The sequence below is a fragment of the Cupressus sempervirens genome, chromosome 5 (genome assembly GCF_028749045.1).
Source record: "Cupressus sempervirens isolate cs-2001-9-10 chromosome 5, ASM2874904v1, whole genome shotgun sequence".
Taxonomy (NCBI): Eukaryota; Viridiplantae; Streptophyta; class Pinopsida; order Cupressales; family Cupressaceae; genus Cupressus; species Cupressus sempervirens.
The window spans coordinates 469,656,592-469,670,716 of NC_143122.1; the positions used below are offsets into that span (position 1 = coordinate 469,656,592).

Sequence of the window (14,125 nt, forward strand, 5' to 3'; positions counted from 1 at the left end):
TTTATAAAGTTGTATGTTTCAACTTATAATATTGACTCTGATTGCCCATTTGATTAAGCACTGGTCTTTTACTCCTGATTCATAATCCACATGTTGGCAACTGTTTCATTTCTTTCCATTGAAGAAATAATATATTCATCTGTTGCATTAATCTATAATTATTCCTTATTTAAAACATTATCACATTTATACAATCATTTATTCACAAATCGCAAAGTTTGAAGTTTTCAATAATTCTTGCCATTTTGAAAGCTTTTGTTGTATTCGCTTTCTAACCAATCTGCTATATGCATCTTGGATATAAGGTTGTTGTCCAAAATTAGGTACACCCACCTCGGTTTTGCAGAGCTGGAAGCGCAGGAGATTTAGATCACGTCGATTGATTTCGTCAAGTTGGCCTTAACCGATTGGATATCCCAGCGTCGAGCAGGCAAGGCTCGTAGGATTCCAATTTGCAGTTTTGGGAACCAACACCCGCCTTAGTGTTGCAGAGCCAGAAGCCCAGGGGATTTGGATCACATTGATTGATCTCGTCAAGTTGGCCTTAACCGGTTGGATATCCCAGCGTCAAGCAGGTAAGGCTCGTAGGATTCCAACCTGCGGTTTTGGGAACCAACAGATTGGCGACTCTACTAGGGAAAGTTGTAGAATAAACCCTAAGAGTTTATGATTGTAGACTAGTAAGAGTTAGATTCTATTTAATTTGTTAAAACATTTTGAGATATTTCAAATTCTAATTAGTTTTTTAGAGTACATTTTAATTTCCTTGAAGATTTGATTTCTCATATTTATTTTATAAATCTTAAATTGCTTTAATTATAAAGATTTGATCTTGTAGAAGCATTGTATGTTTTTCTTTAAGCTTTTTCTGTAGATTCGATCTTTGGTGAGGTATACTTTGTTGGAAGGAAGAACTTAGATTCCTGAAGATTATTCATTTCCTCCATTTGGAGGTGGCGACTCTATTGTATTTTGATTGGTACTTTAATAGGAGGAGTACCTGGACTATCAGTGACTCTGCTAAGGGAGAAGACTTAGAAGGAAATTGTAGATGGATTTTCAAATGTATCGATCATTTGAAAGAAAGCCTTTTGTTCCAGATGGCATTAGGCCATTGGATTTCAGCAAGTTTGATTATGAACCTTACAAGTTATCTCCAAATCTTTCGCAACTAGTACCAAAGTTCCATGGAGAATGGTATGAATAGGCAATTCGACATTTGGGTGCATTTTACTCATTTATAGAAGATAGTGAAATTTGTGCGGAAGATCAAGTAATGAAATTGTTTGCCAGGACTTTGAAGGATAATGCAAGATATGCATATGAATCATTACCCACACAATTTATTTTGTCTTGGAAAGAATTTGAAGGATGGTTCCTATTTGAATTTGATGATGCAAGCCATGAAGAAGAGATGTATTATGAACAAGATGAAAACCAAAGCTGCAACATGGAAGAGGATCTTGATATGTCTCTACTTGATGCTTTCCTCAATATAAAAAGATATGAAGGTGAGACTTCAGCACATTTGTTTTTAAGGATGATGAACGCTTGCCATGAGATTCCATTGAACTTCAAACCTCCTTACATGGAATTTATAAACAAAGTTGTTAGGTTGAGAATCTCGCCGAAGGATCCTGATGTGAAGCTTCTTCTTCAAATATGGGATCAAGCTATTAAAGATGAAGCAAAGGATGCCAAAGAAAAGGAAGAACATAATGATGTTTTAGATTCAAATGTAGAAGAAATTGAAGAAGAATCCAATCATGATGAGACCGGTAAGGAATTAGACTATGAAGAACATGGAAATGATGAGGATTCTCTCAGTGTGGATGAGATTTCGATCTTGTTAGATATGGAATATCAAAAGTATGTTGAAAGGGGTGGTCAAATTTTTCTTCTAGTGTATAAAGAAAATCAGATCAAGGAGAAACAAATTGATGTGTCCTGTGAAACATTTAATGAATAGGAAAATCTGATTTCTACAAAAGCATGTTGCTCTCATGAGGAGGAAACCAATGAACCAGAAGGATCATGCACTTCTCAAGAGGATGGCATATTTGTTGAAGATGTGTATTGTGGTCTAAGTACACGAAGAGATTTACTTGGGTACAACTTTAAAAAATTTTCATATCCCGTATATGATGGATTAACAGAAAAGAATGAAAAATATAACTCTTATACCCTTCTGGAGCTTGAGGAAAATGCAAAATTCAGGGAGAGGAAGAAAGTATATACAAGGTAGCATATGAATGTGAGAAGATTTCAAATGAAAGTTCTCATAAAGATATTCCCAAGGTTGCTTTCTTGAATTCATTGTTTGTAGAAGATCTTTTATGCAATCATAAATATCAGCACTATCACATACCTAATGATTTTGAAGTTGACTCTATTGCCTGAATGAGCAGAGGCACTAGTCTTTTTATTATTGAAGTCAGAAAATCTATATATTCCTTCTACAAGCATCAAATTTATTATTCAATTATTCAAAACATTCAACCATTATCCAATATCCAATTTCATTTTGATCGAGTTTGAGGACTTTGCTAGCCAAAGAACTCAAGAAGTTTAACTTCGCTATAGAAAAGCCTTGAACCAGACAGTTAATGTTTGAGGTGAAGATTTACCTACCTGGGTGTAGCGAAGCTTGAAGTGCAGGGGAATCGAGAAGTATTCTCGTTCGTTGGCCAGAATTGATTGAGAAGTCCTATTGGAAAAGAGGCAGGCTCTTGGATTTCCAATCTGCAGTTTTGGGAACCAACAGATTGGCGACTCTACTGGGGAGTTGACAAAATTCATAATATATATTTAATAGATGAGACATCTCCTAGTTTATCATATGAACAAGAAATGCAATCATATGAGCATGATTCTGAATATCTTCCAAATTTCATAGCTGACCAAATTCTTGGTAAAAGAAAAGTTGCATCCCTTGAAGAAGACCCATCTTCAAACGCATTTTATGATAAACATTTGCAATTAAAATATAAAGATGAGATGGAACCGAATGTACATAATAAGGAGGAAGTGTTGGAAGTTAGTCCTGAAATTTTTTCAAATATCTCAATTAATCAGATTTTTGACAAAATTGGAGTAATAATGTTTGAATGTGGGTTATATTCAAAATCTTCTTGTGAAGAGAATTGTTCAGAATGTGGGGCAGATTGTGTGCAAAAGGAAATTCAGACAAAGGTGACTCATTCTGATGCAAATATGATTGATTACATACTTACGAACCTTCAATTCAGCAAAGATCACAACTTAATGACTTCTCAATAGCAAAACAGTCAAATATCAAGGATTGCATTCATGAAGCAGAGATAGTGAGTATTGTTCATAAAAGTGATGCATGTGATACAGGTAAGAAGTATGAGCGGCATACCGAGGTAAGTACCCCTGAAGACTCTATGATAACATTTGTTAATAATATGCTTAAGGAATTTCTTTCACGTTTTCATCATCCTACTTTTGAGGATTATTCTTTTATGTATACTAATCAAATCAATGAAGTAAGAAATCACTTGCTTGAATTAAATAATCAGATTTATTTCTTTTTAAAAGATCCTATTTATAAGGCATATGCAAAATCTAATCTTGAAAAGGAGATGCAGATGTCATGTAATGATTTCTTTCTAGTATTTGTTAATGAATCAGATTTTAGTAAGGAACAGCACAGTGCATCTAATTCAGCAAGGTTCAAAGTGTTGCATGATCAGAATCGGGTGTTCGGTAGAGGAAAGGTGCAGTGTTTAGTTGTGGGGGCCCTGGGGCCACCCAAATTTCACCTTGCATCATACTAAGCATGGATGCTTGGTTTGCTTTTCCAGAGATAGCTGGAATTCTCACTATGCTCACAAGGAGTATAGTCCCCAATGAGAGCCATTGATGGAGCTCTAATTTTAGAGGCTCCATTTTTATACATTTTCATAACTTTTTGTTATTTATGTCATGTCTATGACAATGACAAGAGTTTACATGCCATATATTGATGATTATAAGGAATCAAATTATATGAGGAAGGGAGCACTGTGAAAGTTTGAGTGAGCTATCAGAAGTTGTTGAAGTGCCAGAAAAGGAAGTATTAGTTTTCTTCTCCCCAAGCTACTAAGTTTTTCCAAACAACTGAATTCGACTTGGCAAAGGCAAGAATTCAAGTTTGTAGACAAGAATGTAACATGCTGAATCTTCTTATTCATCGAAAGAACTTGAATTATCTTTATCTAGATTAGGATTTCAATCTGAAACTTATGAGGACACTCACAGTTAAAATGTGTAAAAATCACAATTTGGAAATACTTTTCATTTGTGCCTTGAGATCCACAGATTGCAGAACTATTAGAATGTTGAACTTGCAGAGACAAAAACATTGATGGATGAGATTAGTCAAAGTTGAGATGAATTGACATAAGCAAACCTACACAGACCTGCAGAATGACATTTGACACAGATAAAGTCAAAAGATGTCGGAAAAACAAAGGCAACTATATATACAGATAAAGACAGGCGAAAGAAGTTGTCAAAGACATGTATTTGGCAATACATGAGAGTGTGTCGAGCGATGAAAAACTTTCATCCAAGTCTACAAATGTAAACAAATTGGAGAGAGTTGTGTAAGACAATGGTACAGATCAGCATACGCTTGAAATGGTTACATGGAAGAAGAGAGTTTCAAGACAAGAAACTATTATTTTCAAAGTCTTCAAATAAGAAAGACGGCAACAAAGATGTTTGAAGGAGGCACAACAGCTGTTTGGACAAAAGGATTTGTGGATTTTTGAGATACTGAGAGCCTGTTCCAGTTTGGACGGGTTTTGTTGGAGAGAAGCCATTAAAATGTTATTTCCTACCAATCGCTGCCTAGTGGTTCATTTCTAACATTTTCTTTTGTTTCATTGCAGGAACTATGGATATACGTGTTAGAAGCATATTTGCGTGAGTTAACGTTATGGAGATTTGAAGCATAAGATGGAGGATGCGTGCCAGGAAACAAACCATATAAGAAGCAAATTCATGCACGCATCGATCTTGGCCAAGCATGAAGGGTATATGCGTTGGAAGGAACGTAGCACTTGTATGATGTGGAACATCAGAGTATATGGGTGTCCATGCATAAAACAAAATATTCAAAACTGATTGCTGATAATTGAACGCAGGAATCACATAACCGATGATCACATTAATTAAAAGTTTTATTAATGTTTCATGTTTGGTTAGTTATCATGAGAAGGTGCGATCTTTAAAAAGAGCAACCGACACCTTTTACCTTCTTATAAATATAAGATGTAAAATTAGACAAGAGACAATATTCATTCTTATATTTTAAAATTTTACCTATCCTATGCTCTATGATGTATTATAGTTTTCAATGGGCAGAGAAATGAATTTCTGAACTAGGCCCAAGGATTTGAGTTGGTGGATTTTGTGCGATCTAGATATGTTCGCAATAGATGGATCATCTATAAGGAATGTCTTTATTGTGATTCTATTTTTGACATTATTATTTATTTTAAATTTTGGCGTTTTAAATTATTAATAAGTTATGTACTTTATAAATGTTTTTATTATTATTTTCTATAAATATTTTAATATTCAGATAAGTGGACTGGGTCATTATTGCATTTTAAACTTGATAAACATAAATATTGTGAAATATTTAATTATTTTCATATTTATGTCTAATTTGTCTTCGTAGGAGTTAAAGTGCATTTTAGACTAGTTTAAATTGCGTTTATATAATTCATCCGTTGCGTCAAAATTATTAAAATTGTTTATAGTTTATATATATTAAAATTTATAAAGTTGTACGTCTCAACTTATGATATTGACTCTGATTGCCCATTTAATTAAAGCATTGGTCTTTACTCTTGATTCGTAATTCATATGCTGGCAACTGTTTCATTTCTTTCCTTTGAAGAATTAATATATTCATTTGTTGCAATCATCTGTAGTAATCACTTTTATTTAAAAAACATTCATATAATCATTTACTTTTATTCTTAATTTGTAATTTGCAATCTTAAAGCTTTCTATAATTCTTTCCGTTTTGAAAGCTTTCATCACATTCACGTTCTAATAAATCTGCTATAAGTGTCTTGGATCTAAGGTTGTTGTCCAGGATTAGGTATACTCGCCTCGATTTTGCAGAGCTAGAAGCACAGGGGATTTGGATCACATTGATCAATCCCGTCAAGTTGGCCTTAACCAGTTGGATATCCCAGCATCGAGCAGGCAAGGCTCGTAGGATTCCAATCTGTGGTTTTGGGAACCAACAAGTGGAGTTAGATGCAAGGGGGAGTGTAATGATTGACTTAAAAGGTAACATTACTTTTTCCCTCCCACTTGTATGACAAGGTCCCATTCGAATGCTCTATCAAGTCAGTACATTAGGTCACATGGGAACTTAGGACATGAAGAGGGGTAGATCATTACTATATTATGCATTCATGTCTCACTTGTTAATATTTATTCTAAAATTTAAACAAAAGAATCTTTAGGAGCATATACTCTGTTGAAAAATCTAGAGGATGAATTAATTTCCTCTCCCATACATTTTCTAGAGAGCAATTTTGCTCCTCCCAAAAAATGTATGGAGCATATAATTTTCTTACTTTCCACTTAGCTTTCTAACAGGGTTTGTTTTTAATACCATTTTATCAAAGGTCATGGTATAGTAGTGTGTTGATTTAGTTATTAATTATGGTGATTTACTATCTAATTAATTATTTTACACAGTTCTAATGATCACATTTTAAATTTGCTAATCTATTTGATCAAGTGAATCTAAAAGGATGAGTTCATTAGTATAGTATCTTATTAATGTGATCTTCTTTTCAAGAGAAAAAACTATAGAGGGTATTGGATTTAACAACTAATCATATTACAACATTATTTGATATAACCTAGAGTGCAACATTATATTGAAGGATCTCCCATCTGATAGAGTCTTTTTTCGTATAAGTCAATTTCCACTACATTCTTGAAAACAACATGAAAATCATTTCAATCATAAAACATGATATTTTCTTCTAAATTCCTTTCACGAACTATGTGACTCAATGAAATTGGAACACTTGATCACAACGACCATGAACTCCTCTCTTACAAGGTTCCAGTAAGAACTTCAAGAACCCCCAAGCTATCCAACAAGAATCCACGAACCTGCAATTACACATAGAATCAACCATGGAGAACTCACCTCCCATCCCAGGTCTCAAGGAGACCACCCACCAAGCTTGGAGAAACCATAACCAACGGGTGACAATCAAGTCCAATTACAACAACATAAACTGCAACAAGAACACCCATCCAAGGTTTGCACAATGGGATTCACCTTGAACCCATAACAAAGGGGTAAAGGTGGACTACCATGTAGGAGATTGCCAAATGTAAAACATATAATAACCATGCCATTTCCAAGGCTAGAATTCACATAAAATTTCCTTACTTACTCCTCCTTATCTCCCCCAAAGCAAAGTCAATAAAATTGGCATGCAAGGGCCCATACACCTTGCATTTCTTCTCTCCTCTTCGTGAGAAGACACTCTACACTTCCATGGAGTCCAACCAACCCCTTCCCCCATACTTGGCCACTTCTTCCCTATCCAAAGGTGAGTAATGCCATTACACCCTTAACAAAACTCCCTCATTCAAATCAAAAGATGAACACAATAAGAATGAAATCAAAGCAAAATCCCATCCCCTTACATTACAACAACACAAAATACATTGAACACATATACAAGAGAATAAAATAACATACTAATCTATTTGCAAGCAAGAACAAGAATTCCATGGCAATGGAAGTAACCAACCTTCACTAGTGTTATGGTATAATGATGTTTGAGAAGAGCTCAATTCCTTTTGCTTCCTTTAATCCAAAACCCTAATGTCTCTAAAAGTAGAGAGTGGGTGAACACCCTCTAACTCCTCAAAGTGCCTCTAAAAAGGCCTCCAAATCCTTCCCACCCATTGACATTAAATTAAGAAATGATCCCTTAGTCCTTTGGCTTTCACTTGTTCCCTATCATAAATGCAAGATTGGAAAGGAGTGTGGGTTTGGGGAAAGGTCAAGAGTCCAGTCAATTTTCGCAACATGTGGGAAATGGGATATTAAAAGGGTCAACAAGGCCACTAGGGGTTTCTAGTAGTGTCAGTAAATGTTCCTAACCCATACCCCTAACACTGAGGTACTTAGATTTTGCTAAAATTGGCTCCTAGGAGCATTTATTGGCCTCTAAAAGTGACTAAAAAAGTAAATAAATCCAAATAACCTAATTGGTGAGAATTTACAAGTATCTCAAATCAAAGGGGTTTAATTAGGTTCCTAATAGGTCAGTCTGGTTTAGGATTACATTGCCAACCTTAGTAAATTTGTTGTTACACATACACATGACAAGTGTCAAGTGACACTATAAAATCACATCACACAACATTTGACATGTCACTAATTACATATGAAACACCTAATACATACATACAAATTATGATCATGAATTAAATCACATAACAATGAGGTTCAAATCTCTTCATTAGAATTAACCTTGGCTTTACAATTTGCACATTTGGTTGGTTATCATCTCTCTAATAATTTCCATGGTAACTTTCCTGCACACTCAATTGAATATTAGTAGCTTGATAAAATCACATGTATATATAAATCAAATTGCATAATAAATTGACTAAATATTCTACATTCTTTTTGTAATAACTGTTCCATTTTTGCACCTGATAAACATATTTGATTGCATAATTGAAATACCATAACATATTCATCAATTTGAATTAAACTTCTGAAATAATCATCGTAATGCATGCATATACCTAAAACATCATAAACATCATCAGTAGAGCATATTGAACTATTTGAATGCATATAACCTAATCATCAAGGTACCGTAAATAAACATCATCATCATAAGGTAAAACACCATCTAGCATCGTTGGTACAAATCAATGTTTAAACAGTCAAACAATGTAGCAAGTCTCAAATCATAGGGTATCAAAACATGAACACATCAAATGATACCAATTTCCATTAGAGCACCTAAACCATAAAACCTCAACTCATATCCGTTATCGTAATCATCTAAATCTATAACTTCTATCACCTAGTTATATGGATGTATCTTAGAGAACACATTCAATGTTTATGATTTAAACCATAATTTCGAGCAATCAAATAACTCATCTCATACAGAAATATAACCTCTTGTACATAATACCCTAACAACCTTAACACATTGTAATGTACTTTTAATATTTATAATTAAGCTACTTAATGACACTTCTAGTGAGTTGATAATCTTTGTCTTCGTATTTTTAATGATTCATAAGAGGGTAAGTATCAAGTTATCTTATTGCAACAATCATCAAAACATTATATGTAAGATAGCCATAATTATCATAATGTCCTCTACATGTTTTCTAGCAAGAGCAACAACATTTTCCCATACCATTGCCTTGTTGTGCTCATATATCCATTTTAATCTCCTTTAAATGATTTAACAAAGAAATTCTTATTTAAACAAGTACATATGAGGAGGTGTCTTACACTGAGTGTGTATTTAGATGCATTAGTTTGAATTTTTATGGGCTATGCAATGCCAAGAATTACCAAAATAGCTGTTGCATAGAGGTGCTGCTTGAGCTTCTCAATTACACACTATTGTACATTTGTCCAATAGAAAGCTCCCTTAATGTGAGTGATTTGTTTGAATAACTTAGTGATTTGTGACAACTGGAGAATCTAGTAAAAAAATTTGCAAGTTTCAGAAAGTTGTACAATTCAGTGGTCTTGTGTAGGGCTGACTAGTCTAAAATGAACCTGATTTTCTTTGGATCTACATTGATGCTTTTGTGCTCAATGACATAGCTTAGATATTGATTTTGTGTTGTTTTAAAGGAAGACCTGCAGAAGCTGGTCTACAAATTGTGTTGGTTCAGAGTATCTGAGATGCTTGAGATGTGCTACACATGCGCCACCCAAGGCTTGCTGAAGATGAGAATGTAAGCCAAGTAAAGGAGTTGGTGAGTGGTGCTGGATTTCATTCATTAGGGTCATGAATGTTGCTGGCATGTTGGTCAAATTGAAAGGTATACCGTATAACCATCCATTTGTATTGTTGTATTTCAAATGTTTTTATGATTAATTGGGACTTGATATCCTAACTTGAGGCTAATCTTTTTGAAGTATTGTACATTGTGGAGCTGATCCAAGAGGTCGTTGATGTGCTGAGGGGGTACCTATGTTTCTGATTTCACCATGACCTAGTTGAGTGTGTGATAGTCAATGCAGCGGCACCATATGCCATATTTCTCTGGCACAAGGACTACTGGAATGCAACTCGAAGAAGGGCTAGGTGGACACAATCTACTTTCTGTAATCAATATGTTGAGATATTTTTGCCGCATTACAAGTTGTCAGACATGTAGTATTTCCAAATCAAATCCAAACATGATTTCACCCAACAAAGTGTTCACTTTCTTTGCAATGAACAAGTTCCTTCTGGATTTCCTAGGTGCCTTGGGGAAGATATACATGTTAGCTTTTTCCCATATACTCATTGATTACCCATTTTGTCACTGTGGCACCAATGCTTGTTTGCAGCATATTTGTCCTTCTATTGAGTTCTTAACATTGTACATGAAGGCCATGAAGGAATGCCTAATAGAACACAACAACCAAGAACATGGCTGCTGCATAATGATATAAGGTCATGGTGGTCTACTCTATCTATATATGGATCAATGGAATCTGGCATCTCCAAGCATGTTGGGCAAGTGCAATACTACAATTTTGCACCTCTAAAGTTAATCTTGCTGACTAGTTATTTCAAGCATTGGGCCATTGACTTTGCAGGTTCCTTTATATGACTATAGAATGGAATAAAAACATTTTGGTTGTTATTGATTGTCATCAAATGACTTGAAGATGAAAACCAATGATGCTGCAACCATTATGATTTTTTTGCACTTCACAAGGTTTCTGTCTATTAGAAATTCAATGTGATTGTAGAACACATTTAACTTTCATACAATAAAGGGGCGAACTGAGAAATCTGTGGTCTAGCACTGCATAACCAAGCCTTTTCTGTGCAGGGAAATGGAATGGCTGAGAAATTTGTGATCTAACACTGGACATCCATGGTTTGCTGTAATGTTTATGCGAGGAAATGGAATGGTTGTAAGTTTGTAAGCACTGCATATCCATAGCCTGTTACAAATACATGTAATCATGTGGCATGAAACTTGTTTTGGATGATTACTTTTGTGCTTGCAGATGTTTTACAAAGTAGCTATGGGTACTATGCCCTTTTCAAGTGGGTAGAAAGGTGCACCATTTGAGTTCTATATTCCATCTTTCTGAAATTAGTTAGGTGACTGATGGTTGGATGAATTCCCTCTAGATCATCACTACTGGTACCTGCACCACCTACACTATTGGAGCATTAATATTGAACTCCTGAAAGACACACATGATGCCAAATTGCAGGAATGTCCTTTTAATGCCAAAGGTTGGATGCTACTCTATGAGCTTTGCTACCACAAATGCTTGGAAGCTCAAGATACATTGGTCTGTGCCCTATCTCATTCATGCAGAACTGGATGATGACATGTATGATTTGAACATAATTGTTCTATTAGGCTACCGCAATGAATGTGTATTGAAGATATATCACCAGTAAGCATTGTTGTGTGACACTAAGATGCATATTTTTTGGCTGCAGGTGAAGCCAACAACTAAAACTAATTAACTGTGCCAAGTCGGAGGCTGGGATTTGATATTGCTGTAATGCTGTGCTTTAGCTTATATTCAGAATGATAATATATTCTGTACATTGTCCATAAACGGTGTTGCCACTATTTTGCTAGTACAAGTGCCTGTTGCATTGTTGATTCACACTTGCTGCAGTTGTCAACAATTTAAAAATTTTTGTAGGTTGGTAATGCCGTGGAACTCTCAATTCACCAGAATGTTGCAAGTCTCTTTTGCAGCTCCCTTAAAAAAACGTACATATGGCTGGACACACCTCTATCACGTGCAGTCATTCACAATTGACACACATTACATAACAACATTGTTGACAACCCCACTAACTAATATTTATGGCAAATTTGGTTGACATAAACACCAAGGATAATTGGAAACAGTGCCTTGTCATTTTTATTAGACAATATTCAATGACCTAAATGTCACTAATAATATTTCTTATGCGTTATAAATAATCACATAAAAGTCAACTTGATTTGATAATTTAATCACATAATTCACATTTTAACTTAATTTCCAAAGATCACTCAGACGGACATGGCTTTGTGATCAATTCATATTTTGAATTTAATAATTTAATTATCGCAGTAGCAGTTTTTTAACCTTGCCATACTGTTTTCATCTGTGGCCTTCGTAATTATCAATTGTGATTTCAATTACAGGCTGCTCCTTCCTTCCTTATCAATAATATGACAGCAATCATCTAAAACAATTTAACTGTTAAAATATATTGATAAGTAGGAGATAATTTTCACAGCAAGTCAAATTGTGATATTGCTATCAAGATTTAATTGTGTGATTTTGAGTCAAACTCATTGATCCATCATGTTTCATGAGTAGTGATTCAACATGAATCCATCTCTCATGAGAATAAATGGAACACTTAGCACTCATTGGATCTAGGTGATGCTCACAGGGGTGAAGCACTGAGACTTCCTGGGAGGTCAACCATCCCAGAGTTACTCTAGCCTGAGTGCGCTTAACTACAGAGTTTCCTACATGGTTAAACCCAAAGCTTGCAACCCCATTTGCAAAACCTTCACTAAGTGTTGTGCCTTATGAACCATTCATTACAAAGCCCCTTAAGCTCATTAGTTGATAAGTAGGAGCTAATTTCCATAGCAAGTCAAATTGTGATATTGCTATCAGGATTTAACTGTGTGATTTTGAGTCAAATTCATTGGCCCATGTTTCATGACTAGTGATTCAACATGAATCCATATCTCATGAGAATAAATGGAACACTTAGCACTCATTGGATTTAAGTGATGCTCATAGGGGTGAAGCACTGGGACTTCTTAGGAGGTCACCCATCCCAGTACTACTCCAGCCAAAGCGCACTTAACTACAGAGTTTCCTCCATGGTTAAACCCAAAGCTTGCAACCCCATTTGCAAGACTTTCACTAAGTGTTGTGCCTTATGAACCATTCATTAGAAAGCCTCGTAAGCTCATCAATTGATAAGTAGGAGAAAGCCCCTTAAGTGTTGTTAAAATATATGTTAACTGTTAAATTAGACCTTGAATTCCTTACAACAACCTACTGCTTACCTCTGTATATGAACCTCCCTTTCGAACTTTGATGACTTCACGTGAGCTATCGAATTTTCTTTATTAATTATTATTATTTACTTCAAATAAAACATGTTGATGATTTCTTGTGACTTTTGAATTACTTTTTTCCTTGTAATTTTTTCTTGCACTATTGAATTTCTTATTTTTGTTGATACTTATGAAAACATAAAACTCTGTTACTACAATGAATTAAATTCTTCCGAGTTGCTAATATATATTAAAATGTATCCATTGCTGTTTATAGTATGTGATTTGTTTGAAATACTACTGCTATATGCTCTGTAAATTCTCTAATTCAATGAATTAATTATTTATTGCTCATGTTGTGGCTAAACTTGAAATTGTAGTGTATAAAAAATTGTTGTTAATTGCTGAAGCCTAAACATAAAACCATTTTCTTTTTTGTGTTTTTTTTTTCCCTTGATCGGTAAGAGGCTGTAGCCATATTATTTATATAAGTTAAAATTTTTTTTCTTACATTGTCTCCGTTCAAACGGGCATTGGTAGGAAAGTACGGGGAATAAAACTTCCACTCTTGCCCGGGACATTTGTCCTATACGCTTTTACATTATAAAAGAAGCATACCCTAGTTTGCAATTTTTTCAGAGTTATCGTTACTTTACAACAATTTTCTTGTATTCATTTTTGTACAAATGCTTAGATTACATTTTCAACTTGAAAGGTTTTCCTTTCTTTGTGATTCCATCTGTGCTTCTTAAGGATTTTATTTTTATTTTTAATTTTTTTTAATTTTTATTTTATAGTGTTACATGAATTTTAT

At 34.6% G+C, this 14,125-nt stretch overlaps 1 protein-coding gene across 4 annotated transcripts in view; it reads left to right on the plus strand.

Moving 5' to 3' along the window:
- LOC149556792 (uncharacterized) overlaps positions 1 to 11,848 on the plus strand; it is a 59,374-nt gene extending 47,526 nt beyond the window's left edge. The window contains exons 4-6 of one of the 4 annotated variants that reach the window (XM_089831327.1): positions 9,902 to 10,092; positions 10,190 to 10,358; positions 11,098 to 11,848. The gene's annotated coding sequence lies outside the window, so the exon portion shown is untranslated. Of the gene's footprint in view, positions 1 to 9,901 lie in introns of all 4 variants that reach the window. The other 3 variants (XM_089831328.1, XM_089831326.1, XM_089831329.1) reach the window with 3 other exon arrangements.
- The last annotated feature ends 2,277 nt before the right edge of the window (positions 11,849 to 14,125 follow it).